At 52.6% G+C, this 12377-nt stretch overlaps 1 protein-coding gene across 2 annotated transcripts in view; it reads right to left on the reverse strand.

Annotated features, from left to right (window-relative positions):
* LARGE1 (LARGE xylosyl- and glucuronyltransferase 1) overlaps positions 1 to 12377 on the reverse strand; it is a 461643-nt gene that overhangs the window by 168629 nt on the left and 280637 nt on the right. The window lies entirely within an intron of this gene.

The raw sequence follows: 12377 nt of genomic DNA on the forward strand, positions 1-12377 counted from the left end.
CTGCTGCTCTGCCTGCCCACTGTCTCTGTCCTGTGAACGCATGTGTAGTGTTACTCCTTCCCTCCCATTTCAGGGGACCTTGGGAAGGTACGGAAATAGGCTCATGGGCTCAACATGCCACACTTTATGTATCTTTTTTTTTTTTAAAGAAAAAGGATGTGTGGGTCATGTAAAAACACGTGTGCGGGCCAAAACATGTGTGCGAGCCAAGCCTGTCCTCTGGGCCAGTGCCCGCAACATCTGCGAGGCATTCAACGCCGCACTGCGAGCCACGGACGGAATGCCAGCATAATTTGGGTCATTTTGCTTGCAAAGAGGAGGCTGAAGAACAAATTAATGGTAGAGAAGAGACCAATTGAAAACAGCTCGCAGCTGTTCCCTTGCTCCGAGGACAGAATTAAAGGGCACGAGCACAGAACGCAACAGGGAGGGTTGTAACCCCAACCCTCTCCCCCCTGGATTACTGTGGGGGGCCGCACTGGTCTCGGTCCCTGTCATCTCCCCTCTACAAACAGTCCTGTGGTGGCCACTTTTGCTCCCTGATTCAGAACCGCCACATACAACACTGAATCAAGTGTCCATCAGTGGTGGGATGCCAAGAAGCATGTGGAGCCCGAGCGATGCTTTGGGATGACAGTGACGAGCCTGGCAGATACGGCTCTGTCCCCCTCAGCGCTTGGAGCTTAGCTAGAGACGAAGACAAGCCGGTGAGCGTTTCCAGTAAAAGGTAGATCTGACCTGTGACCACCCCTCATCTCTCCCCTGTATCTCCTCCCACAAACAACTCTGGCCTTGCTGTGTGCCGGGCCATGGTCTTTCTGGTGGCCAGCCTCCTCCTAGAGCCACCTCGGGGCCCACGAAAAGTAGCCACATTGCAATAAAAGACATTCTTAGGATGCAGGAAATTCTAAGGGGTTCAGAGGCTCTGTGTCAGGGACCAGGGACAAAGACCAAACATACGTATTTTGTATAATTGCATCACAGACACTCCTGACAGTTAGGGCTCACCCATAGTCCAGGATAATGTCCTCGTCACAAGATCCCTAACTACATCATATCTGCTAAGCTCCTTCTGACCTATAGGTTAGCTTTTCACAGGTTCTGGACTGAGAACCAAGATGCATTTAGGGGCATCATTCAGCCTATCACAGGCAGAAAGAGGGAAGCCTGGGATTCGGGCCTGAGTCATAGGCCCCACAGCACTGTGTGCCGGCGCCCTGCCTGCACGCCCCTCACGAACCAGGCTTTGGCCACATCCGTGATCACTGTGTCCCAAACCTACACTGCAGGGTCACTCCTCCATGCCTTTCCCAAGGTGATCCTCCTTGCCTGAAGTCCCTTCTACCTGGCCCAAAGCATCCTCCTTAGCCTTCAACACCCAGATCACGAGCTTCCCCTCTGCACGGTTCTCCTGTCACTCCTGAGCAGAACCGGCTCTCCGTTTTCAACCCGTCCACTGCACTTTGGTGAATTAGATTTTCTGCACCAGCAATGACCACATAACCTTGCAGCTGTGTCTGCCGCTTCCTCCCCCTCTCCATTTGTACAGGGATTCCTCATGACCAAGAATCCCTTTCCTCTCATGCGCATTGTTTGGTATCTGCCGTGGGACCCTGACCGGGCACACAGTGGGCATTCCATACATGTTCCTCAGTTGAAGCTAGTTAAAAAAATAAATGAGTTGTATTATCAAGATAGACTGTGTACTCTTCTTTGAAGGTTAAAAAAAAAGACAGAATTAAGCCACATTTTTTTCCCATTTTTTGCCCCATCAATTTACTGAGCTCAATGTTGGGCATCACATCAGCTGCCAGGAACACAGAGATGAACGGAACAGGGCGTCTGCCTGGGAAACAGGACAAGGAGACGTATGGAGACCCCTACCATGCACCAGCCACTGTGCCCGACGCTGCCACACACGTCAGCTCACTTAAGCAGCATCTCACTAATGACATCCCCATGGCCTGCCCCTGCCAGCACGTGGGTGCTGGGGAGTGAGTTTATAATCTCTGATTACTGGCAGCTTTGCTGAATTTTCAGAATGCTAAAACAGGGTCAAAAGACATCTTAAGATACCTCCCGGTCCAACGTTTTTGAAGCTAGAGTTTGCAATGCATTACAGGGTTCTGAAAACAACTTAGTGGGTTTCCATTGGGCATTTTAAAATTTAAAATATGCCAAATAGATCAGAAGAGAAATATAAAACTTTACGAATATAGTAAGGCTAAGTATTGTTTTGTGAAGATACTTAATTGCACACTGACACAATGTGTCTGTGTAGATGTATGTGTATATATATGTATATATGTATGTGTGTTTGTGTGCATGTATGTATAGATGCATGCATGCACAGACAGGTGCATGCATATATTTTTGGACTGGGATGTAAAATGTTTTGTGGGATGCAATTAAAAGGCGTGAGAAGAACCGATGGCCCTACATCCACACTTAGATGCAAAGCAAGGCCTGGCCATGGATGCCTGCCAGCTTTCATCAGGGGCCTGGCCGGTGGACTCCCCAAGTCCACGGGCATCTCTTCTGCCCACTCATCGCACTACCACCCCTGAGGAGTGGAATGTTCTTCCATTAAAGGAGCCAGTGGGGTTCCCATGAGGGGGAAGTGACCTGCTCAGGTGTATCTTCTATTACCTAGGCTGACCCGACAAACTCATGTGCAAAGTTCCTTTAAATAGCCCACTACGGGATTTCCTTCTGACTGTCACCATCAAGAGCTGATTATCCAGAAACGGTCTGATTAAATCCCCTGAACTCGTAAGATGTGCAGTCCTCAGAGAAACACTCAGGTTTTCAAGTTTTGCTGATGGGACAAAATTTCCACCTCTGCCACTTGCTGGCCGTGAACTCAGGTCCCTCAGCTGTACCGTGGGCTGTGGGCCTGGTGTGAGGGGGCCACTTCTTCCTTCCCGGGAAAGTTTACACAAACTACCAGCTCTGGAGACATTAACACCTCCTGCCTTCCACTCCCTTTCCCTTTCTATGAATACTTGCGGAGAAGTTACGGAGTAACCACATGCCAACCACACTAAAGAGTCAAGCAGAGAAGGACTACTGAAAAATGCCACTCCTCTTTCAGCAAAAACAACAGAGCCACATGAGCTACCATTGTGTGGTTGGGGGCCTTACCAAGCCCTTCCCCCCCCCCCACTCCCTGTGCCAACCAAAAGTTGGAGTTTACCTAGTACCCAACCCCAGCTGGGCTGCATGTGCTCAATTCCATGGCCAGCCCAGTCCTGACCTTTTCTGGTATTTATGATGTCGGCTGGGATTTTGACCATTGTTTGAGCTCTGGACACAGAATAAGGAGGGTGGTACTTTTCCCTGGGAGGCACAAGTGCCAGAATTTTAATCCCATCGCCAAACACTTCTCCCAAACACGACTCTGCCCCATCAGCCCTGTGAGGAAAGCAGCAGCCAGCCGATCCTGGTCAGTCACTTTCGGGCAGTGAGTCCCAACCCTGGCAGCACTTTGCATTGTAGAAGGAGCCTGCAAAAATGTGGACGTCCAGGGCCTAGACCAGAGATTCAGACTTGGTTGGTAAGGGCTAGGCCCGGGCATCATTCTTCGTAAAGGGCTCCCTGATGACTCGCACTTGAGAACAGCTGCATTTGGGGGAAGTGAATGGGACAGTGGTGAGGGAGGTGATCTGGACCAGTCCTTAGGCCGGCCTCTGGGAACTGGTAACGAAGGTGCCTTGTTTTCCTGCGAGGAATGCACAGCAGGGAGAGGTTAACTGGCTCGTCCAAGGTCACACAGCCAGGGCTGGGACTTGAACCCGGGGCTATCTGGCATTCTGTGTAGCCAGGACACTGCACGGTTGAGCTCAGAGCATCTAGCGGGTATGTGTGTGTGTGTGTGTGTGCACACGCACGTGCAGGCTCAGGGCCACAGCCTTGCGCTGTTCCAAAGAGAAGACGAACACTTTGCCATTCTTTAGAATAACAAAAACAGTTGGAAGCAGCCCAAGACTGCAAAACAGAAGGCCCAAATAGACAAATAATAATAAGGCCGTACCCTGCAATACCAAGAAGCATAAAAATGACACAGTGCTGAGCATGGGGAAATGGTTGCAATATGTAGTTAAGAGGAAAAAATCTTAGGATACCAACAGCATTATACTATGATTTCAGCTTCACGTTTACAGAAACAATTTCGTATGCACAAAAAAAGCACCTGAGACGCAATGCACTAAAACGTTAACAACACTTGACTCTAGGTAATGAAAATGCAGGGCTCTTATTTTATGCCTGGGGCTGACATGAACACGCATGTTTCATTCATGACACATAGGTGTCAAGTGCACCAGCCTCCCGAACCTCAGCGATGCCCGAGACAGAGCAGTCTATTCCTGGGGGTCTGGCAAACTCTGGTTTTTGCTGCGGCAGCTGGAGCTCCTTTCGCTGTTATGATAACGTCCACTGGGCCTCTTCCTGCTGCCTGCCCCTTGTCCCATCTGGAATTCTCTTCTAAATATTTTCTTTCCCAAAATTAAAAAAAAATTGCTGATGTCATGGGCTATCCGTGCATGTCCACGAACCTATGCCAGAGAAACCAACATTGAGGCTGAGCACCTACTGGGTGCTTCTGTGGAAAGCATTAAGAGGTATTGGAAAGCCCGCCTCCCCATGCAACTGCCTGCACCCTCTCTCCTGGGACAAGGGCTGGGAGGCGGCAAGGGCTTGGAAGGCAGATGCCATGTTTTGAGATTCGGGCTGGGCCGAGCCAGTGGGTCACCGCTCACCCTTAGGATACCTGAGTTCTCTTGGGAACCTGTGTCGGGGGCTGACTTTATCTGCCTGAGACGGTTTCCATGCCTGGATATAACCTCAGTGTCCAAGTCCCCTGGTGACTCCAGGGCTTCTGTGACTTCACACAGGGGCCAACAGGGAAAACGAGAGACTGTGGAATCCAGAGCCGTGGAAGCTGAATACTTCATTCTATTTAATAACCGATTTTGAGCATCTACTGGGCTGCTACTGGGCTATACCTTGGAGCCAGGGTCCACAGGACGTACTGGCAGATAAATGCAGAGTGTGAGGGAACAGAGGCTTCAAAGGGACTCCGACTTCAGAAGCTCCTGGCTCTGCCCCTGACAGTGCAAACCTGTGTAAGGCTCAGAAACCCGGTGGGAGCAGGGATCTCCCAGTCAAAGCCATTTATTCTACAGACTCATTCATTCCTTCGCCGGTCGTTCAATTAACAGGCATTGGACAAAAATCTATCCTTGGATCAAAAAGGTAGAGAGAGTGACAGACACCTGCGTCACATAAACTGAAAATCTTCTGGGCCTTTTCCTACCTTGGCAACAAAAAAAGCCCTGAACTAGCCCACATTCCGTAAGATCCCTCTCGGCTCCTCTTCCCCACGTGCGTGCGCCTCAGCGAAACTGCTGAGGAACCTCCTTCACTTCCTGCTGCTCCTGGACAAGACCGCAAAGAATATTTGTCTTCCAACGTGTCACCTTTCTACTTTGACAAACACTGGCTTCTTTTTTTAATTGATGTCCCGGGAAGGCACACGCCTCCTCTGCTTGAATCATGGTGCAGTTAATTAGGCCGAGCAAGGAAGAAAGCCCAGGACAGAGCCCATGCTGGAGGCGCCACTCAGCACAAGCAGCAGCCAAGTTCTCCGGAAAGAGTGATTTATAAGGGGAAGACCGAGGAGACATTCAGCGAGGTCAAACTTTTAATTCAGGCCGCACTCGTGGGTAAATAGGCCCCCCCAAATCTACCTTTTCCACCTAGGCAATATAAAGCTCTAAAATGCTAAAGAAAATTTACCCAGGTAGCAAAAAGTTACCACTGTCTACCAGAGGTCAGCCCTGGTCACCAAGGAGGAGCCCCTCCGTTGGAGCCGGGAAAAGGAGAGGGGGGCGTGGCGTGCGGGAAAGAAGTTAAAAGAGAACACTTTGTTTATTTGGAACGACAGGTCCTATTAGCCGGCGTGCTTCTCGAGGGTGTGAGCGACAGAAATTTCAAATGACTCAAGACGTTAGAAGCGGGCAATTTTCCTTGGAGCATGGAGACCGTCTCTCTCGTCAGGCCCTCAGATGCGTGTGCTCGCTCTCGGTCAGTGTGGCCGTGCAGGACGGAGCCTGCGACGGCTGACCTTAACCTTGTGACGGCTGCCTGCCAAGTCGGCCCTTGGCTGGCACGTGCGAATGTGGCTTCCAGGAAGGCCCCCACTCCTTCCTGTGAGAGTGGCCCCCGTGTCCACGCCGTCTGTGCAAACATTATGGTGTGCGCCTTCCGGGAGTCTGCAATTCCACTCTATGCAAGGAAGGGGCGGCCTCTGGGTGCAGCCCCCAGTCAGAGCCCTGGGTGTGAGTTTCTGACAAGCGTCCTGGGTGGGCAGCATTTCACACATGTTGCACAACTCACTGCTGGAGGAGGAGCTCAGTGTGATCCCCTGGGAGAGGACTTGGGAAGCTGGAGACTGACCGCCTCGGGGCTCCACCCACTGCTGACTTCCCTTGGCTGCTTTTGCTGTATGTACTTTCGCTTGAATAAGTCGTAGCCATGAGGATGACTCCTGCTGCGCCCTCCTAGCAAACCACGGAGTCTAGGAGTGGTCTCGGGGACCTCTGACACAACGGCAGAAGGCCCAGTGGAGGGTCCAGTCTCACCTCCTCATAGTTTAGCAACTGAACTAGAAAACCCTCCCCAGAAGTTCTAGCAGACATCCTTGGCTTCATGCTCATTCATTCTGATCGACTCAGCTTGGATCACATGACCTCCCCTCCCCAGACCAATCACCATGGCCACAGAGATGGCTGCAAAACTGTTGCTGGCCAGGACTGGGTCGTGTCCTTTTTGTCCCTGCACCCCTTTATGTACACTGAAAACCCATGAGACAAGGAGAGGCATGGTTTTCAAAAGAAAAAGATATTCTGTTTGTGGAGGAGCGACATGAACGCCCAGCACACAAAACAGAACTTCTACCAGAGTGGAGGACCAATGCAATATATTATGGAGAAGCATTTGCTACAGTTAAATACTGATCACCACCACCACCACCACCACAAAATCACTTTCTCACTCTGAATCTAGGCTTCCTCTTGCATTCCCCACCCAATCCGCTAAAGTGAGGGATAAGGGTCATCGACAAATCTTTGCTCTCCTGTGCCACACACCACCTATTCCCCGGCCATCCATTTCTAATAGGTTCTGCCGCTGCACCCACCTCCACCTTAGCTCAGGCAGTCATCATCTCTGCCCTGGACTACTGACAAGGCCAGCTACTCGCACTCTGTTTGGGGTTTCACACCATCCGACCCCTTCCCCCACTGCAGCACCAGTGCCCTTGCACACTGAGGACCGGCGCAGTCTGACTAGAGACTGCCAGCAGACTCTCACTGTCTTCCGGAGAAGCTCAACCCCCTTGGTGTGGCACGCCACGCCAGACCCTCTGTCATCTGGCTACGTCCCAGTCTTCTATCATCTCCCCCATCCACCCCGCCCCCATCCAATACCGGGTGTGAAACACACCAGTCACAGGGAGCCCCCCTGAGGTCTGGGCAACCCGCCATGCTGTTTCACGTCTCCACGACTTTGGGCCGTTCTCTTTCCCTGCCCGGAATGGCCTGTTCCCCTTTCGCCACATCTCTGGCCAATCCATAAGACCAATTTGTCTTCTGTTGTGGGATGGCTTTCCCAGTCCCCAGACAAGCTAATAATGGACCCCATAGTGACACCTCTGTGCTGGTACCGCCCCCTGGTCTCAAACAGTCCTTCCTTGGTGTTCTCTGCCCTTCTGAATTCTCCACCTGGCACCCCCATGAGGCCAGGTGTGCCACCTCGTCCACCCTTACAGCCCAGGGCTGACGCAGAGACTGACAAGGTAGCAGCCCCTAAACCTGCAGACGGAATCAAGAGGGGAGGGGCGGGCCGTGATCCTGGCCCTGCCCCTGACTCGTGGGTGGTCTGGGCTTGTTATTTAACCTGTTGAAGCAATAGAGCATCTCCCTCGTAAAACGGGGGCTGCACTGCGCCCTTGTCGGGATCGCTGTGAGGATGCGAGGAGCTGATACAGGCAGCACATCGAGACGACGTGAGCGGTCTGGACTATGTGCCAGCATCTGTAAAAGCCAGTTCCCCCCAAAATGTACCGTAATGATATAATAAGGGAAATGAGGGACAAGGTCTACGGAAACTCTGTACTGTTATAATTTTTTCTGTAAATCAAAACTGTTCCATAATTTTCAAGTTCATTTCAAAAAAAAAAAAGTAAGTTCCATCTCAGCCAACGAACCCTGCCCTCCACCCCTCCTCCCCCCTCTCCCTAGCCGTTCACGGCTGCCCCTTTCCTTCCGGTCTAGTATCACATCTTTTTAAAGAAAAGGAGGATCATGGGCTGGATTGAAGGAATCTTCCTTTTAATCTTACAAAACGCTTTGCTCTCATGAGACACGAATGACATGGGGTCTCTTTGGACATCGGAGCAGAAAAGAGGGGAGGCCCCCAACTGTCCTGTGTCTCTGTCCCTGCGTCACACACCCAGTGCAAACAAGAAAACAGCAACCGGAGCTTCCTTTTCTAATGGAGAAGGTTGTTCATAGGGGGAAAAAAAAAGATCCTTTTGCTTCTGAGTCATTTCACCTGGCCCCGCGCTGGCTGGCAGCGCTCCCCCCGACGGCCCCTCCATCCATCTCAATAAGGAACCTGCACGCACAGCTCTGCCCACGGCGCTCTTCCAGATGGGCAGGCCCCTCGCACCGCGGCGCGGAGAGGAGGGCGGCCATTCGTCTTCCCGGACAGGCCTCGTCTGTCCTTGTCACGTATTCGATGCTGCTAATAATCTATGTATAGGCACTGAGGAGGGGAAAAAAAAAACCCTGTGTCCTTGGGCCGGTCCCAGAATGACACGCGCTGGTTTCCTCCCTCCAGCACAGCAGCACGGATGAGCAGCGAGGTGGTCTCTCCTCCTGTCACTCCGAGGAAAGCTCGTAAACTCCAGTGGGTTCTCCCCAAATCCGTGGCCCTCCGCAGATGCAGACACTTCTGAGTCTGGCTAATTCCATCACACTTTCCCTTGGGACCACGGATCCTTCCCGGTTCAGGGAAGTGAGTGCATTTATTTATCACCAGAAAGCGGGACTTTGCTACTGCATGTGCCACAGTCTGTGGCTCTAGAACAAAAAGTTCACAGTTCGCGCATCTGTGAGGGTAACGTGGGATACAATCAAGAGGACTAAGGGATCCCTGACTGATGTGGCTCAGTTGGTTGGGCATCATCCCCACAAGTGAAAGGCCACTGGTTCGATTCTCCATTGAGGCACACGCCTGGGTCGCGGGTTCGGTCCCCAGCCAAGGTGTGCATGAGAAGCAACTGGCAACTGATCAACGTTTCTCTCTCACATTGATGTTTCTCTCCCTCTCTTTCTTCCTCCCTTCCCTGCTCAAATAAATAAATAAATAAATAAATAGTGTCTGAAGCACACCCAATAGGAGCCTAAATCCAGGGCTGACTCGGAAAGTCACCAAAACAGCACACGGCTGGGGGCTCCCCAAGTTATGAAACGATACACAAGCTACAGAACGTTCTGAGTTCCTTTCATTACCAACCACTCAAAACCACCGCCTGACAGTCACGGTGGACTTCCATCATGAACGAGGGGCCACTAAGGAAGCAGTTGTCAACAGGGAAAGACTGTGCCCGCAGGGGACACGCAGTGACGCCTTGACATAGCGGTGGTTGTGACAACAGGGGGAGGGGGTGCCGCTGGGTGGAAAGGCCAGGGACAAGGCTGCCCACCCTTCCATGCACAGGACAGCCACGCACCAGGAAGAGTTGTGCAGCCCCAGCAGCAGTGGTACCAAGCTGGAGAAACCCTGCTCGGAAGCACTGGTTGTCGAGTCATCGGTGGTGTCCAGGTGGCTGGGCGATGGGCATGGACCAACTGGGAAAGCCCCGGCAGGTACTTCTGAGACTGAGCACCTACCTACCTTGCAACTCAGAATTACTCCTCAAAAGAACGGGACAGTAAAGGGTCATCAGGTTACTGCTTGGCTCTCACTTGCCCGTTCATCTAACTCGATATATATTGCTCATAGAGACCACGAACAGGATTCAAGTGCGTGGAAGGCCCCTGTGACCAAGATCCTTGCAGAGCAAACAAAAAAAAAATTGGCTTCTGTACTGAGCACGTGATTCTAACGATGGGATCGCTAGATGCAGGATCCTAGTGGGTGAGTTCAGTGGCCCTGCATCTGATGAACCTTTGTCTCTGTCACCATTCACGCAGCAGGTGTGTGCTTCTTCCCCGCCCCCGCTCCCTGTGCCACACCTGTCTCTCACTGTCACCCGAGCTGAGTCCCCCATGCCTTTATTTGGTCCCCACCTGCTCTCTGACCCTCCCTTCCCTCGGACTGACAGGGGAGAGCTCTGTCCCCTCTACTCATCCACAGTAACCACGTTCCCGGTCCAAGACTCCTTGACTCAGGGCTGTGGACAGCAGCAAATGCCAGAAAGCAGTCTAGCTAAATAATTCACACTAATGGCGAGCAAGCCTGAACTGTTCCCAGGAGGATCTGATTTTCCCAAAGAAGGATGAGGCAGTCACACGAATTTCTAATGGACTGGACGTGAGAGAGCGTAACTTGCACAGTGGGTGTTGAGTGGGTATTCCACAGACATTTACTGAATGTCTGGATGAGAGAGAGAGAGAGAGAGGGAGAGAGAGGGAGAGAGAGAGGGAGAGAGAGAAGGAGAGAGAGGGAGAGAGAGAAGGAGAGAGAGGGAGAGAGAGGGGGGGGGGGAGAGGGGGGGAGGGGGAGGGGGGGGGGGAGAGGGAGGGAGGGAGGGAGGGAAAGAAGGAGAAAGACAGGAAGAAGAGAAGGAGAGAGAGGGAGAGAGAGGGGGAGAGGGAGAGAGGGGGGGGAAGAGAGGGAGAGAGGGAGAGAGGGAGGGAGAGAGGGAGGGAGAGAGGGAGGGAGAGAGAGGGGGAGAGAGAGGGGGAGAGAGGGAGGGAGAGAGGGAGGGAGAGAGGGAGGGAGAGAGGGGAGAGAGAGACACACACACACACTGACTTCTGGGCAGAGCAGGGCTCTGCAGTTCTGGGTGTCATGCTTCGGCTTCTCAACCCCTGTCCCTGAAACTAAATAAAAAACCCTAACGTGCTCCCGTGCAGTGTCCCCCGACCTCCCTTCTCTCCACGCCCGCACACACGTGGTGAAGATTCCCTTTGGGGGAAAAAGCGGTTGCTCTCCCCAAGGGGAGGGCCCATCGGGAGCGGGTACCCGTTCCGACACGTGAGAAGCAGGTGATTGTTTACCAAAAACAGCAAGGGCACCGGTGTCTGCGGGCTCTGGGGTCACACACACAGAAGGCAACCAGGGAGTGTCCCGCTGAGACCCCCCAATTCTTCTATACTGACCTCCTCAGCGTCCCAATTCAGTTCCTCCCTCCCTTAGTCTGACTACCCTCCCCGGCCCTCCTCTGCCACCCCCAGATAAAAGGATCGAATAAGGAAATAAATGCTTATAAAAATAGTAACACCATAGTCTCTGGATCCTGAGAGGCCGCTGACGGCAGGATATATCAAAACACTGTCCACAAGAAGAAGACCGTCTGTCAGGCTGCTTCTGTAAGTCACATCGGTTTCAGAAACGGCACCGTGCGAACACCCTGCGTCAGAGAGCTGAGATGACACGGCACCGCCTGGCCCAGCCTTCGCACCCGGTCTGCACCGCCCGCTCCGCCGCCTGCTGGGGGCGGCCAACCCGGCCGCCCTCCCTCCAGGGCGAGGCATCGCAGGGTCACCACCCCTGGGCTCTGCGATAGGGCATCACTAAACGTCCAGAAGAGGAGACTGTAGTAACCCGGTGAGAACATGTGTTTTAATACCAAAAAGCTGTACTTTAGTTCCAGAAGGAACGCATCTGAAGACATCTGCAGCCCAGACCTGTTTTGTTAAGATACAGACCCTTTTGCCCTGTCTCTGCGTGTTCACAACAGAACTCGTCACCCAGCGCCATCCGCTCCACTTCTGGTTCACGGCTACACCCTGTCCTTTGCTGGACCCGAGGGGCAGTATCCTGCCTTACACGGGCCACTGTCACAGCGTGCTTGGACCTGTGCAGTAGCCAACCTCCTGGCTGTTGCCAAACCTTCCTTTCAAGGCGCTGGTTCCCTGCTGCGGCTCTCAGATTGGCTCCCACACCGCAGCCAAAGAGCTCTGTTCCGACCTGAAAATCTGCGTCTGCCTCGCTGAACCTGAAACGCTGCGCCATCTTTCAATTACTTCTGGGTAAAACTCAGGCCATAACTTGGACAACCCTTCGTACTTCTCCAGCATTACTTCCCACTACTCCTCAGATCACCCAGAATCACGTGCTTTGTTTGTTTGCTTACTCAGCAA

This window comes from Phyllostomus discolor, chromosome 2 (genome assembly GCF_004126475.2).
Source record: "Phyllostomus discolor isolate MPI-MPIP mPhyDis1 chromosome 2, mPhyDis1.pri.v3, whole genome shotgun sequence".
Taxonomy (NCBI): domain Eukaryota; kingdom Metazoa; phylum Chordata; class Mammalia; order Chiroptera; family Phyllostomidae; genus Phyllostomus; species Phyllostomus discolor.